This window comes from Octopus bimaculoides, chromosome 8 (assembly GCF_046866305.1).
Source record: "Octopus bimaculoides isolate indiv1 chromosome 8, ASM4686630v1, whole genome shotgun sequence".
Taxonomy (NCBI): domain Eukaryota; kingdom Metazoa; phylum Mollusca; class Cephalopoda; order Octopoda; family Octopodidae; genus Octopus; species Octopus bimaculoides.
The window spans coordinates 14,538,689-14,555,548 of NC_142935.1; the positions used below are offsets into that span (position 1 = coordinate 14,538,689).

The 16,860-nt window shown below is 32.3% G+C and overlaps 1 protein-coding gene across 19 annotated transcripts in view; it reads left to right on the forward strand.

Annotated features, from left to right (window-relative positions):
* The window catches only part of LOC106879196 (ras-related protein Rab-3), a 243,662-nt gene that overhangs the window by 144,300 nt on the left and 82,502 nt on the right, over nt 1-16,860 (forward strand). The window contains exon 1 of one of the 19 annotated variants that reach the window (XM_089356107.1): nt 7,317-7,425. The exons of the other annotated variants lie outside the window; for them this stretch is intronic. The gene's annotated coding sequence lies outside the window, so the exon portion shown is untranslated. Of the gene's footprint in view, nt 1-7,316; nt 7,426-16,860 lie in introns of those variants that run through there. 19 annotated transcript variants of the gene reach the window in all.

The window sequence follows — 16,860 nt, forward strand, 5'->3', positions numbered from 1 at the left end:
TAGATATAAATTTTTCTCCTTATATTTTATTTTATCCTTACAATCCTTCAAAAGTCAAAACAATCTATTTTAAATAGTTGTCTGAATATATTTGAGAATTAAAAATCTCCATCTAACATAACATTATATACTTAAAATTAGATGTTTGTATAATCCTGGTGCTACATCATTTTCTATTCTGGATGTCATGGCTATGATGGATCTGCTATAAAGTACATCACCACTTAGTTTTATCTTTCATTATTTCATCGGTGAAGCCAAGTGTCTTAAGATCTGACCTCATTGCTTCTTCACTACATTTTTGTTAGTCTTCCTCTTACATGGATACCTTCCACTAACAGCATGGATAGTTTCACTCAACATTCAACTCTTGTTTGCATCATATGTTCATATTAGTACAGTTGTTGCTTATTTGCTAATTCTTTTAATGACTTAGCTACTATCTCAGCTCAATTCTGCTCTACTTTTCATGCAGGTTAACATTACACATCAATCAGATTATGCTTGCTTCATTTCTCCTCAACCTCTGTAGATCTTTGATATTTAGTACTTATATGTCACTAAAATGCAAGCATCACACTTCTTTCACATGCTTCATAAAATCTTCCTTTTTCTTGACGAAAGAAACTCTTTGTTACTATCTGAGGTAACAGCTTTCTGAATATCTATCAACTTCTTACTCTGAATTATGCTTTCTCTATAGCCATCTAATTTTATCACAGCTTTCTCTACAGATATCTTTCAAACCTAATTATATTAGGTAAAAGAATCTATTAGCTATATCTAGTAAGCCACCTGAACAGTTCATGGATTTCATTTTGTGTGTGTTCCTACTGATACCTATTCATTTGCACCTGTTACATATGAAGTCCAGGTTTTCTGTCAGTCTACTTGAGATCCAGCCACAAATTTTGTGTTTCTGTTCTTTGCACTAAGTATGCAACATTGAGTTACTACCTACACCCTTCTTATATATCAAACAAAGTCACCACTTAAGGTACTGAGATTGCTTTCATTAATTAACTGTTTGGTTTTATAATATAGACTTTTAGGCCTCTAGGCATGGAATATTTTTTACAACAGACTGCTTTGAGAATTCAATCACCATTGTATAAAAGTTTCCAAAGAACATTTCTTGAACTGCATGCTACTACTTTAAGTACTATCATAAATAGTACCTAAGATTATAACATACATGTATTTAGTACCTTTACTATAATAGTCTCTGCCACTTGGAGCTGGTTAAGCTTATGCCACCTCTAGTCAGCCATGCCCAACCCATTCATCTCTCATCACCTTTGTTCTAACCAACCCCACCTAGGAATCCTATGCCCAATCCTTTCATCCCAGAATGTTGGTCCTCTGGAACTCCCTTCCTACTTTCATCTTTTCCTGTAGGTGTTTGTTTGCAGTAGAGACATTAACTCTTAACAGCATCAATCACATAAATCTAGGAGGACCTGTGAAGGCCATGGGCACTAGCCTTTGCTCCAGACAAATGAAGGAAAAAAACTGCTAATATCTTTGTAGGTATAAATTAGTCAGTAATTACTTAAATACATGAGGTTGCTTCTGTTATAAAGATTATACAAGCATAGGAGATGTCTTTTGTCTGTATTCTGTTCTAAGAAAATTGTTAGATATCATCATCAGCAACATCATTTTTCATGCTGGCATGGGTTGGAAGGGTTAACAGGATCCAGCAAGTCATAGGATTGCATCAGTTTTGGGTTTTGGCACAGCTGTCTGATGCTGAAGGCCTCCTGAGACCCCAGAAACATTGCTGATGATGCATTCCAGAACATTCATGAGATGTATCTTAGAACTAAATAGGTTACATTGATAACTTCCAAGAATAATTACCTCATATATAATAAAAGAAATAGAAGACATTTAGAAATTTGACAATGATTATGTATTTGACTGAATATTAGAAGTAAAATCTATTTGATTTGCATTTATGATAATAGCTACAGAGTTATTGTAAATTAGAGAAAGACTAGGTGTACCTATATATTTTTCTGTTTCACATTTTATGCATTTTTTAATACCATTTTATTAAAATGTACAAAATTTATTTATGCCTATTTTGATGTTGTATAGTTGTTTGTTCTGTGTGCCCGATTTATTTCATAAAATGTCTGAACACCACCCTGGTAATTAATGCTCTAATTTATGACTACTTTTTTTTAATGGTAATTATGTAATTAGTATGAAATTATTTTGATTTTCCCCCTATACAAGTTACACTTGAGATACAAGCCAACACAGTCCTAAAAGGTAGACCACAATAGTTGTGCTTGTATTTAGGTCAGCATATAATGTGAAAGATCATGTTTTGTTTCACTGTAACCATAGTCATCAAGATATATCTCTATCTACACTCAATTGTGTACACTCCCTGATCTTACAATCGGTATCACATAGAATTTCCACTAGTTCTTTCTGCTTTTAATGAGACACCCTACTTTTATGGCTATTGGTCAATGGTTATTATAACTAATAATATTTGAGACTGTGTTTACATCATAAGAATTTAGAAACTTCAAGAAACATTAAATAAAGTGTTTTTAATGGTGGAACTTGAAGTAGATAATGCTATAAATAACAGCATGCAAATATTGGTTTCAATTTTGGTAAAGACCAGCAAGTTCAGGGTAGGGGGTAAGTCGATTACATCAACCCCAGTGCTTGAGTGGTACTTATTTTATTGAGTCTCAAAGGATGAAAGCCAAAGTCAACCTCACCAGAATTTGAACTCAGAATGTGAAGATAGACAAAATGCCATTTTGCCCAGCATGCTAACAATTCTGCTAGCTTGCACCTTAAGAGCATGCAAGTATTGGGATAAGAATATCCCAATAATTTGGGTAGTAAAAGTCAAAGGTTGCCTGATTTATTTATTTATCATTAAGGGCTCATTCAGTTTTGTAATATTCTTAAATCTCATAATTTATGAAACTAGATCATCTGCAGATGAAACATTTAAGAATTACAATGTTCTGAATTCTGTTATGAACAGTAAACAACTACTTTAATTAATGAATTATTAAATCTATTCATACCTTTACAGTTTGATTAAATAAAATTTTCCTTTTTAAAACTACATCATTTTAAATTCAAAGAATATGTAAAGTAATCAAACATCTTCGCTAAAGCCTGTGGTTGTGGAACAAGGGAAGTTAGATCTATTTTAAAGGTGTTAATGTTCAAAGAAGCATGGATATTGCACAATGCAGAATAGTGTGACTATTATTAATGACTACTGGTTACAACTCTTTGTTTCAAAGATGTCTGTAAGAGAGATACGAAGTTGCTTGATCTGGACGTCCTGAGATGAGAAGAGGTTGCAAGTGATCACCCACACTGGAGGCAAATACTGTGAAAGGGAATGAAGCAAGCAGAAGGAAAACAAGAACTCACTATCAAAGAAAAGTACACTCTATGGAAGGAAAAATCAGTTGTACCGGCAGAGAGCTCCTTCAAATACTGTATGTGTGATTGCCACTCCCGTGTGGCCTGTACAGCCACAACAAACGCTGCACCACCATCAGCAGCTGACACGATTTCTTTGGGCACAGATCCATGGCCTTCTGAGATTGACAGATACCTACCAAACCTACCAGATGGCTAGAGAACAGGTTAAGAGTTAAATTTAGAGAAGATGATGTTGATATCATGGGCCCAAACTATAGAGGTTTTAGTAGGAAATATTTATCATTTTGCTCTTGTACTGCAATAACCTTAACTTTTACCATCTAATTCTTGCTGATTTACATCATATTCATTATGAAGTTGCTGTAGATGTTGTATAACTTTATACAACTCTTATTATATTGATCTACATAATAGAATTAGCCAACAGACTTAATCTATTTGATATGGTCCAGTATTTGACCTCCTATCTCAGCAAGATATTGACACTTATTTTATTAATCCTAGAAGTGCACATTCTGAAATCAAGTTCAATAGGAGTCACACTCAAAATTATCATTTATGAAGTTAAGCATGTTGCTTAAACTATCACTAAACTACTGGCTTTTAAATTCAGTAGATGTTATATAGTATATAATGACATAGTGTTTGCCTCTGTCTGCACATACAAAGTTGATTAAAAATCTATTGACTTATTGTGTATTATTGTCCAGCATTGAAACAAAATACTTTTAATGCACCAGTAATTTACTAATCAAACTAGCTACCAAAAATGTGTTTAATAAGCAAATTGGTCTATCCACTTTACTTAAATCCAAAATAATTGTGTCTCCATGGACAGTTATAGAGGAGACTTAGTCACTGATGAAATCCCAACACAGCATTAAAATTAATCTAGCTGGTCACTCTTTTCCTTTCCAGAAAGATACTATATATTAAAACAAGGTGTCTACCTTTGTCTATACAGATGAAATAAATATTAGAGATGCTTAGTCTCATGCAGAAACTGCAGGAGCTACTCAAACGGTTCCCCTTGCAGATTCTTACTAACCACTTTTTGGTTAAAAATCTGGACATATATTCTGTTGTACAGTTATAGCATTTAAATTTAGTGTTGCAAATTTGATTGAATCTTACTTTTTAGATAACTTTTACATTGTAATCCTGCCTTTGTGTAAGAACCAGGACAAGGAAAATAAAATTCCAGTATTAAAATCATAGATGTTAACTTGAAACTTGTTTGGCAGATAAATCTATTACAAAGCTTGCAATAGTTCTACACACAACATCTCTTCTTCTGACTCACTGATACAAAGAAAGAGCATTATTAGTAGCTAATGGTGTGTGTGTGTGTGTGTGTGTGTGTGAAGTACTGAAGAATTTTTGTTGTCATAAAGGAATATACTTATTCACATTTTCTTGTATTTTTTGTTTACTAAGTTTCCATAATGGTAGAAGAATGAACTTCAAAGGACTTGGTATTTCAGTTGGAGACATTGAAGGCCTACTTGTATAAAACTAGTTCTCTATCTTCCTGGAATGACAAAAACCATCAAAAACTTATAGATTTAATCAAACAAGATTCATTTTATTATTCTGTGTGTGTGTGTGTGTGTTTGTGAGAGAGAGAGAGAGAGAGAGAGAGAGAGAGAGAGAAAGAGTGTGTGTATGTGTCTTTGTATTCACGCATGCACATGTTTATTTCATACAGTTATTTACTAGTTCTTCAAATAGGTTTTCTTGATTGTGCCAACAGCATCTGTCATTTATTGGTTTATTTCAATATTTGTTGATGGAACTGTTTCCAAATACCAACTTGTAAATGTCACCATAATTCAAGTATCATCCTTTGCACACAACCTCTGTTTTTGCTCTTTGTTCAGAGACCTCCCTCCTCTTTCTCTGTTCCTTACAAAACACTGACTGCATCATCTTTTGCTGATGACTCCATATTCAATTTTACTCCATTCAAATGGAGAAATTTTAATTCCTTTTAATCATTCCTTAAAATAAACTAAATCTCTTTCTAAAATCTCAATTCAGAAGGTTAACTCAGTCCTTTCTAGAAAGGAGCTGAACTGAATTTTCCCTTTTTTTTTATTCTTGAAAGAATTGAAATCTATTTCTATGACAATGCCGTGATAAGTATATTATAAATATACTCGTATACTGAAAATACTAGTTTATTGAGGCAGAAGGTGTGTCACTTGCAATGCCTTTTTCGTATTCAGGTAAAAACAATATCTGTTTTTATTCTACATTGCCTAATGTTAAAGGAAAGCCCGGAACAATTATTTCCAGGACCACAATGTAGGCCGCAGAGTTAATTCTAAGGCCTTGTGGAAAGAAGTAAGGAGGCATCACATGTCCTTCATTGCTGACAACCCCTAAAACCATGACAGTTGCAGGAAATTTTGTATGCATAACACTTGGAACTTTAGAAGGGTCTGCACATAAACACCTGTCATATCTTCTGTTAACTTTTTGATCTTTGTTGAAGTTTTTCTCATTTGAGAAAAACCAAATCAAATCTTCTTCTGCTGGATTTTTCAGTCTGTTTAAGAGCCTTTTAGATCTGATGTAGTGATTTTCTTTTGCTTTTTCTGGCAAATTAACCTTTCTTCATCTGACTGTTCCTTCTGACACATGGAGATCTTTTGTAATTGACCTCATGGACTTTCTGAGATTGTAATCAATGGTCTGATGGACTTCCTGGATAAATTCAGGTGGTCTGATGGTTTCAGAGTGTTTAGAATGCTTTTTAAGCTTTGAAACTGGTGATATGTTTCCTTACAAATTTTGCAGGCAAAAGATCTGGCAACTTTTAAAAATTGAGATATTTCTAAATCGCTATGCTCATCCTTTATAACCACAATAACAGCATGCCTCTTTATTTCTTGAGTAAGCTGAGGGTCTGCCTTTATTATTTTCTGAAACAAAGATTATACAGAGTTAGCAAAAAATGCAGCAATGACCCAAAAATGGTATGTCCTCAAATACCTTACACACCCTGTATATATATATATATGAGTATCACTGTCATACAATTAGTGTCCTTCGTTTCCTGTCTTCTATGAAAACCTGTAGGCCATGTAAAAATATTACCTTGATTGGAAACAGATGAAGGTTGGCACCTAGCCATAGAAAAGCCTTCCCCAGTGAATCTCATCTGACCAAATGAAGCATTGGAAAGTAGACATTAAAATGATGTTGATAATGATGATAATATCTATTGAAAGCTAAACCACAAATCAAAATCACCTCTCTAAAACACTCACATAGAGCACTTATAAATCTAAAATTGAAATCAAGAAGTTATATGTATTGGTCCCTCAGAAAATTTCCTAATTACTTGTCTGGTATTTCTATTTCAGACCTTAACATTGCAAAAGTTTTCTCTAATAGATTTTAACTGCATAGAGAATGTTTTAGATATTGTTTTGTAAACGTTCTTAGCTTCGACTCAGATATTATTTCGTTGAAATCTCTCAAACAATCTTATCAAAAGAATAAACTTCAAACAGCAGAACCACTGATCTATTTTTACCTGTTAATTGGAAACTATTACTCGAGAGCTGGATCAATAATGTATATTTTCAAACTGTCCCAACTCTGTTGCTTAGCTCTTGTAGTTTGTTGCTAAACACATCTCAATATAAGAAGAAAGTGGGGGAAAAAGGAAAGAGTCCAGTTGTTAAGTAACAATAGCAGATACAGTAGAAATGATTAGCATATCCAGATGCATTTGTATGTTATTTCTATATTTAGAAACTGCATGAATACAAAATCTTTTGATTTGTGTAAGTGTGTTTTTTATAAGTACAAAGGCACATGTATACACATGTACATTCTCTCAATCTCTTTTTCTCTTTTCTATATCCACAATGTATAATGATAAATGCAGCACAGTTTCATTTCTAACATTGAGAGAAAGCATTGATTTTGTTTTCTTTCTTTGAAAGATCTACTGTTTGTCTATTCCTCTCATATGTAAGTTAATGCTGTTATGAGTTTATTCATAATTTTCACTAATTTATTTAATTCTTGTTACTTCACTATCCTTCCTGCAATAGAAAAGTTAAAGATTTGTCTTTTATTCCTTCAATGAACAATTAAGAAATCTAATAATTTACAGAACCATGATTTTGAAGTAAAGAATTTTATTTTAATGTAGTGTGGTTTTATTCACTGATTTTTATGCATTGCCTAGAAAGTTATGTTTTCCCATTGTATACTCTGGATTATCTTTTAGATTTGTTAAATTATTTAACAAGGAGTTTCTTAGACTAATATTGATAATATAATAGTTAAATATTTTTCATTTCCCCTCTCTAATTAAAAAAATATAGAAGTTAGAGTTAGTGATTTATATCATATTTTTTAGCTACATTAAATTACTTTTTCAGCTTAGTTCATGACTTGGTTTGGGTTCCCAGCCAAAGACCTCATTTAAGTTATATTAGAAAATATTGGTGTTGCCTTGGTGAAGGTTTGCGCTCTCTGAGTGCTCTTATTGTTGTTGTTGTTGTTGTTATTTTTATTATCATATGCTTATTTTGAGCTATATGATAGTAATATAATGTCACAGTTAAAGAGAAAACTTAACTGAAATGACAAGATTCAAATCCATAACCTTAATATCAGTAAAAGATTTAAAGTAAACCTCTACATCTTAGATGAAAGGTTTTTTACTAAATCTAGTATGATTTTCTAAATCTGCTGATCTAGAAAAAATGATGATGATATACTTTACTGAATATTTAATTGAACAGAGACATAAGAAGTTTGGCTATAACTAATATAGTTAGGCTATAGTTAAAATTAATAAAGGATAGTATTATCTAAATTCAGTAAGTTTGTAAGTTGTGTATATGTAAGCATGTTATGTGTAACTATGAAATATATTTTTAGGCTAAATTTCTAAGTTAAATAGAGTATTTCATTTTTACACTATTTAACTTAGTCATTGGTTTTGCCGTAGTTAGTGTCTTGTGCTCTTTTGTTTTGATGTAGATACATTTTAGATATCTGTCTACTTTAAATAATGATACAGACTTGGTAAGAAACCTGACATGATAATTTCACTGGAAGAGGATTTGGAGACTAGGCCAATGGTTAGATTCAATTAAATTGGAACTGCCACTTGTTGTTCTTATGCTAAATTTTGTTTGATAGCTTTGCTTATATTAACATATTCTGAATAGAATAATTTATGATAATATATGTACGATGTGGAGCCTTCTATAATTTCAATCAATTTTCTTGGAAAACCTTTGCCCACTGCCTCATCTTATACAGTATTCTATCAAATGTTTACATTTCATGAACAAAGCATGAGGCAGTTTACACCAGAACTGATGATAGATCAAAGTAAGGATCAAAATTTTAACTCACTGATTTGTTAATTCTTTTTGTCATCATCATCATCTTTGTCAACATCATTATCATTATTTACATTCGATGGATATTTGTCCTCATCTTGTTTGTTGTTAACACAACGTTTCAGCTGATATACCCCTCCAGCCTTCTTCAGGTATCTTGGGGAAATTTCGAACCTGGGTTCTCATTCCTAAGATATTTTTCAATGTTATTATTATTATTATTATTATTGTTAGTGTTCAGGTCACTGCTTGGAATCGAACTCGGAAACCCCAAGATTCCGAGTTTGATTTCAAGCAGTGACCTGAACACTAACAATAATAAAAATAATACCTTAAATAAATATATTCTATGCATCTTCTTTTTGCCTTAATTTCAAATTCAAACTTCTAGTCCCACCAAATATTATGAAGAAATGATTATCTCCCTTGTACTAACCATCTGCTAGAGAACTCTACATGTTGGTGTTTCTGACTGAAGTCAAAAATTGTTGATAGTAATCTTATAGATGAATCATGGACATTATTTTCTATGGCAGTATATACACAGGAATAATGTTCTAAGACATTCCAAAAATGTTTAGTAGCAGGTATGTATGACACTGACAGCTCTATGTGACTGAAATATCCAGTATTTGCCAAAATAAATTTAAATAATATCAATCCTTGACTAATAATATATATTTTCTCATCAAATAACTATTTCCAATTAGATTTTTACTGCTCACTGTATTAAATATGATAACACTGACCTGACTATTTTTTAATGCCGAGGAGATCTTGTATGACTTAACCATGTCCAGAGTTGTCTCCCATACTTGTCAGTGTAATTAGAATAACGTTAGCCTCATTGATTAATAGTGTCTTTTCATCTTCATGTAATTAAATCTTAACTTTTTAATCCTTTCTACAATTAAATATGTTAACACATCTTTGAAATACATTAAATTAAATTCCTATCAAGAAACAATTGTCTACAAAAGATTCAAACTTAGATATTGATTAGTTGTTCGATACCCTATTCACTTGGCCATTTTGTCTCTGAGCTTTCCTGTTCAATAGTTTCTTTTATTTCCTAATACTCATCATATAACCAAAAGCAAATGAAAATTTAAATTATAATTTGGAACCTATTTTTTTAACATTAATACTTTTTTACTTTTTGTTTTACAGTTTTAATAATTTGATTTTATTTTTACTTAGTTTCATTTTTTACTTAATGTCATTTTCCAGCTGATTTAATGTAGAATTTTAAATTGTTTTTATTTTATTTTTCAAACTTGAAGCTAAATATGGCAATCTTAATATGTGTGGATTTTCTAAAGTAGAATCAAGTGAAGAGGGAAAAAAATTTATATATGTGCAAGCATTTACTGTTTGCAGCCATTTACAGATAGTAAATTCACTGCTTTAGGTATCAAAGTAAATTTCACATTTTTATTTTCTTCAGAAGGATTTTCTATACACTGTATATTGATAGTGTTAGCAACTCAGGCATATACACAGAATTTCTGAAAATAATGTTAAAGCCAGTCAGTAGAATCATCTAACTGAAATAGAATATAAAAAGAATACAATGAAGGGGAAAAAATTAAATGTTTAATCGCTTTCTAAATTTACACAGAACCTATTGAAAATAATTTTCTTCTATTAATTTAAAATTAACTTTACCCCTCCATTTATAAAATTTAATTTTTTGCCTTTAAAACGATCCTATTGATGAATAAAAATGTGTGTTAAATATTGTTTTGTGTATTCAAATGGTGTGGAGGTTTTGAAATAGTGACTGGCATAGCTACAAATCCTTAGTTGGGCTACTGCAGTATACACTCTGCTATGCAACACTGCTGGAAATATATTGATTGACTCTGCAGTGTCTATTTTTGGTGATGTGCCAGAAACTCATTCATTAAGTATGTTTTTCCTGGTTGTAGATGACTTAACAACAGAGTGGTAGGAGGAGGAGGAGAACAAGTATGGAAAGAATAATTTTATCATGTGTAGTTCTCGATGCAATATTTTTAGTTAATTCATTAGAATCCAGCAGTAAGCTGTTTGGAGCAAAACAATTGTAGCTTTGATACAATTATAGTAATATTTTTAAATTTTCAATTAGACAAAAGGGATTTGAAATATCATTAGAAAAATGAATTACATACGTATGGTGGTACATATTAAGTGCTTTGATTAAGAAGCAGTCCTGTATGCAATCATTTAAAAGCTTAGATATTTTTTTTTTACATCATTGCAGTATCATCAGTATCAACATCATTCTCATCACAATCATCATAAAATAAAAATATAAATAAAGGAATAATAATGATTATTATTTAAAAACAAAAGATGAAAACCAGATTGATTTATAAATGATATGCTAATTTTTGTTGCTGAGGAAAAAAGATTTTGTACTTGTTATATTTCTGTGTCAATACTATCTACAACCCTACAAACTACATGGATCTACAGATTTATCATTATTTTGCCATTAATGTTAGCTATTCTGAATTTCATTCAGGAACAGTATTGACACGGAATCGAGACAATTAATCAATGTTGCGCATAGTAATAAGATTTGATTGATTCTATCTAGCACTAATAATATCATTAACCCAGGGATTTTTGACAATGCCTCTGTTAAAATGCAGTCATCTAATTAAGACTGCTAACTTGTTACTTATTATAGGATACCAATGACAATGCTAAGAAGATTTCCTTTTAATGTTTTTGTCACTTCCTTAACCCACTCCATCTCACTACAAAGTACTCTGCTAGCTATGCATAATGACTGTATACCAAAATGAAATATCTACTATCAATTGTATGTACAGATTTATCCGGTTTCATGTTAACACTGAACATTAGGGTTATGTGAGATGTGAGTGCTCTCTGCCTGCGACTAAGTAATTTTATTTCAGCTTTCAGAATAAGACTAATTAATGTAAATAAAGTTGCTGTGAAAAGCAAACTCAGAGGACTAGAAATAATAGAACAGTCTATTAATATATTTCATCTGCAATATGATAGACTGTGTGCCTAAATTAGAAAATCTAGAGAACTGTCTATCTGTCTGTCTATCTCTTTATATGTCTGTCTGTCTCTCTCTCTCTCTCTCTCTGACTCCCTGTCTCTGTCTGTCTTATGTAGGTGTGTTTACTTACATTTATGTCCTGTAACTTAGCAGTTTGACAAACAGAGATGAATACCAGGCTAAAAATAATAAGATTGATCAAACACTAAAAACTGGTGCTCCAGCATGGCTACAGTCCACTGACCCAGAAAAATTCCAAAACAATGATAATAAAAAAATAGAAAAAAACTTTTCTAGTGAATAAGAAACCCTTTCTCTCCTTGGATACAAGGTACATTTTATACAGTATTGCTAAATATGGAAGAGGGAATTAAATGTACAGTTAAGGCAAGGCTTGCAGTGACCGGAGTCGAATTCATCCTACACAAGCATATCCTGTTTTATGGAAATATTACGTTTCTGAACATTTTGCAATAATATAGAATTCCATGAATGCAAAAACCTATTTTGTTATTGATTTTCATGTTAAATGGAAGTCAGTGGGAAATGTGTTTCCCTTTCTGGAATTCCATGTTACAGCAAAATTTTCAGAAATGCAATACTTCACTAACATAGGCAAGGCCTGTATTTTAATTTGAGTTTAAAAGATAGCTTGGACATTTTTGAGCTGAAGTAGTGTTTCTGTTTCAAACATAGTTTTCGATATATGAAATAGGTCCGAGTTGAATAGTCTTCATTTGGAAAAACTTGTTAGTTGAAATAATGTCATCAAGGACAAAAGTAAGCTGTAGATGACTTCAAATCAGACCTGATCCCAAGATATTAGGACAGTAACTAAGATTCATAGGCTTATAATGATTTGGGTTGGTATGAATTAGATTGAAATTAAAAGCAAATGACATCTATGCTGAAGTGCATAAGACTATAGTACAAAAGATGCCAGAGAATCAAAGCCACTGGATGGGCAATTATTTGGTAGAATTGTATAGTGAGTGTTAACATGGGGAAAATACAAATTTTAAGAATCTGTTTAATCTTAATACAACCCTTGTTTTTGAAGTTCATATGATGATCGATGAAGCTGTCTTTATTATTAAATCAGAAACCCATGATATGACTCCATTTCCATCAGATATCATTGATATCTGGAATTGTTGGAGCATATAATCTACAGCTGATCATCTCAACATCAGCCACTCAACTATTAAATGAGAATGGTACATATTTTCAGATTAGTTGACTGAGGCAAGGAAAGAAATAGCTCAATATACCAATGAAAATATTTGAACTCTAAACCCCTAGACTCTTAATCCATGTGTCTATCTGTTTAAATCTCCATCACTCTTTTAATCCTTCTCTTGAATCATTAAAAAAAAACCCGAAGCAAATTATTAGTTTCAGTTATTCTTTTCTTCACATATTTTTGCTTCTCCCCCATACATTCACTATATTTCCTCATCATATGAATAGAAGGCATTTCTATTCACAATTTTCGTATCAAGTAGTTTTCTTTTATGTAAAATAGAACTAGAGAAACCTATATAATATAAATAATTTTTCTTTCTATCCTTTGTGGGTGTGTGCTGACATATGTATATCATTCTTTTATATTAATCATAAGCAAGAATTTAGAAAAACATGTTATGAGACATGACAAATTTAGTCATTTATATCCATGGGATGTATTTATGTCATTTTAATACACATTGCCCTTCAGTTTTAACCTGCAGATAACCCAGATTGTGTGGATCTCATGTCACCCTTGTGTGCTATGCACCATCCCATCATAAAGCTAATCTCTCTCCCTCTCTATTTCCTCTTTCTGTCTGTCGCTTTCTCCCCCTCTCTAGATCTCCTTTTATCTCTTTCTCTCTCCATCTTTTCCTCTGACATGCACACCCACCTTGGTTTTAAATTGATCATTTAGTCTCAACAATTCACTTGAAAATTGATGAGATCTTAATTTTTCTCGAAAATTATTAATCTATAAAGTTACCACATAGACTAATTGAGATATTTAAAATTCTGTATCAAATTAATCTCCCAAATTAAGCTTGTATAATCTGTTGAGGAAAACAAGAGATTATATTAATTAAAGTGTAGACCACATCTCAAAAAGAAAATCACATCCAGTAGTATTTATTTTACAATTGGTTAACTGTGTAAAATAATATTAGTGTTAGTATCTTCAAACGATCAAGCAACATTTGTTTGCTTAGTAACTATTAGCAAAGCTAAAACCCACTTTTAAAATGTCTAACAAAACAAGAAAAATCAATAGAATTCTCTTGGAGCCTCTTTATAACAGATTCTAAATTCTGGGGCCTTTGCAGCTCATCAGTTATTCCCTAACAATTCTCTGTATTTTACATCTCTCCTATTATATAGCTATCTGTATATACACCTATATCGTCATATAGCTAGCAGCATACTTCAACTATTTTATCACTGCTCCTTTCTCCTTTGAGCATACACTCCCACGTTTGCAAATTATCAATAGCAGAATCCTACATTCAAATTGTAACGTCACACCCGGCCAACTCTCTTGACCATAATTCCCATGACAGACGTGATTTTTTTTCTTCTTCTTTATACTTCTACATTCAAAATAGCTGTTTACTCCTTAGACCCCTCCCAGCCGCGCGCGCGCGCGCGCGCGTGTATGTACACACTTATTTTATTTTCTCTATCATATAGGTCATTTCATAGTTTATCGATACCAATATTTTTCACCCTGCTGTTATGTTTTCTATAAAACTATCAACACAATTATTGATGTTAACGACGCATTAAGAATTACCATTGCGACGCGCCACCTGTTGATGTTAACATATTAAATACTAGAGTCGAAGCAGATTACTTAAACGATTAATATATTCTAAATCACTATACATATTTTCGGTTTCTTTTGACTTACGATATTGTAGACATACATTTTATCACCTTACACCTACACAGGGTGAAATGCGAAGTTGAGTTGAGGCTACGCTTCTGTTCAGAAACGTACGTCGACCCTGTAAAGCCCCTTATCCCGTTGGTTACCGGAAGCACAAAACCTCCATCGAAATATACATTACTTATATTAGAAATTGCTCTGATAACATTTATGCTGCTCTCGAGTAGCAACCCTAAAAATATTGCTAATTACTTGTCGTGTTTTAAAACAATAGTTTAACAAGTATTTTTGACAGCTAAATTTTAGTAAAGCCAAAAAAACCGATGATGTATTTTTAGACTTTATCAGGAAATCTGATTGTGATTTTTGTTGTTGCTTCGCCTCAGGTCAGCCTTGATAGAACAGATCTCTAATCAGTCATTCCAGCCGTGACCTTCTCACCCTGCGTTACATTGTCTGATATTTTCCTCTTTCTTTTCTAACTAAGACGGTGGAAAGTAATTTAAACGAGATTAGGTTACTGTTTCTCTTAAAATCGAACAATTGTATAGAGATTCCCTTGGTAGTTGGTTTTGATTGTTAAATCGAGTGAATTCAGTAACAGTTACAAGTGTCGAAAACTTCGTTGTTTTTTTTTTTTTAGCCTTTTTTTTCCGTTCAAGTAAAATTAAATAATCAATTCCCCCTCGTGAAGAATTCTAATTTCATTGAATATATCAGATTCTTTTTCTTTTCCTGTACGTTATCGAAGGCAAATTTAGCTGAAATAAAAAAATCAATTTTTTCTTCTCGATCATGTGCTATTCAGGGGAGGTAACTCTTGCCATTCCGTATTTCTCATCAATTGACGCATTAATTTTTTAAAAACAGAGAAGAAAATTTACTCTTATGTATTTGTTTTGCAAGATTCTTGATGTGGAATCGTGTGTTGGAACAGGTATTGTTATATGTGGGGATTGTCAACTTTTTCCAAATACACAAACGCACTATTTATTTAATCTTCATTTTAGCTTATATTATTATAATTAGTAGTAAGACCAGTGGTTCTCATCTGGGGTCCATATGGCCCCTGAGGGTCTATATAATATTTTAAGGGGTCCACCTAACAAAATAGTAAATTAGGGATCCACAATAGTATTTTAAGGTCCCCTGAAAAAATTTTGTTTTAGATGTATGTATTGCAAGGTTTCTTTCTCTGACATTTTACATAGTTCAACCACAAGTTAATGTAAGGAGAATGAAATAGGAATTTAGAAAGAAGTTTCTATAAAACTAGTTTTTAAACATTGAATGGCTATAGGGACACCAGAATAAAATAGTAACCAAATGGGTCCATAGATAAAAAAAAAAAATGGTTGAGAATCCCTAAGTTAGATCATCATAGAGAATGGGATCTGTACAGGAGTAAATCTTAGAATAGCTTAGAAAGAATTAAAAGGAGGTAGATAAGGCCAGCTCATAGTATGACAATCGAAAATACCAGAGTGTCACATTCACCAATACTACCCCTGGCATATCAGTTTAGGAAAACTTTAGATGAGATTAATCTACAGATTAAAGTCGTAGAAAGGCCAAGGTTCCCATAAAATCCCTGATCTGTAGAACATACACATTTGAAAGAAACCCCTCTACTAATAGAAACTGTATAGTGTGCCAAGTAAACCCACAGATAAACTGGAAAACTAGGAATGTAGCCTATAGTATAAGGTGTATAGAAGGATGTTGCTGAAACAGGACAATGACATGCATTGAAGAGACACCATGTAGCATAGGTGTGTGGATAAGTGAACACTGGCAGGAACTCCAAGGAAGCGAAAAGATCATCAGTGCTCTACCAACATGCTCAATTAGAACATGGAAGCTCAGTTGATAACATAGATGTTAGGATCTTATCTACATATAGAACAGACACACTCAGATCATGGAGGCCACATGCATAATATAAGATAGACCAAGACTCAGTAGCAAATGTGAATGGAGTAATAACACTCCTCTCTCCACACTAGGCAATCTGATGATGAAAGACTGAAAGTGGGGGAAAAATCAATGAATAAAAGACACCAGTACAAACTGTAATATACAAATCCAGATACACACACAAGACACACATGTACTAGAGACAG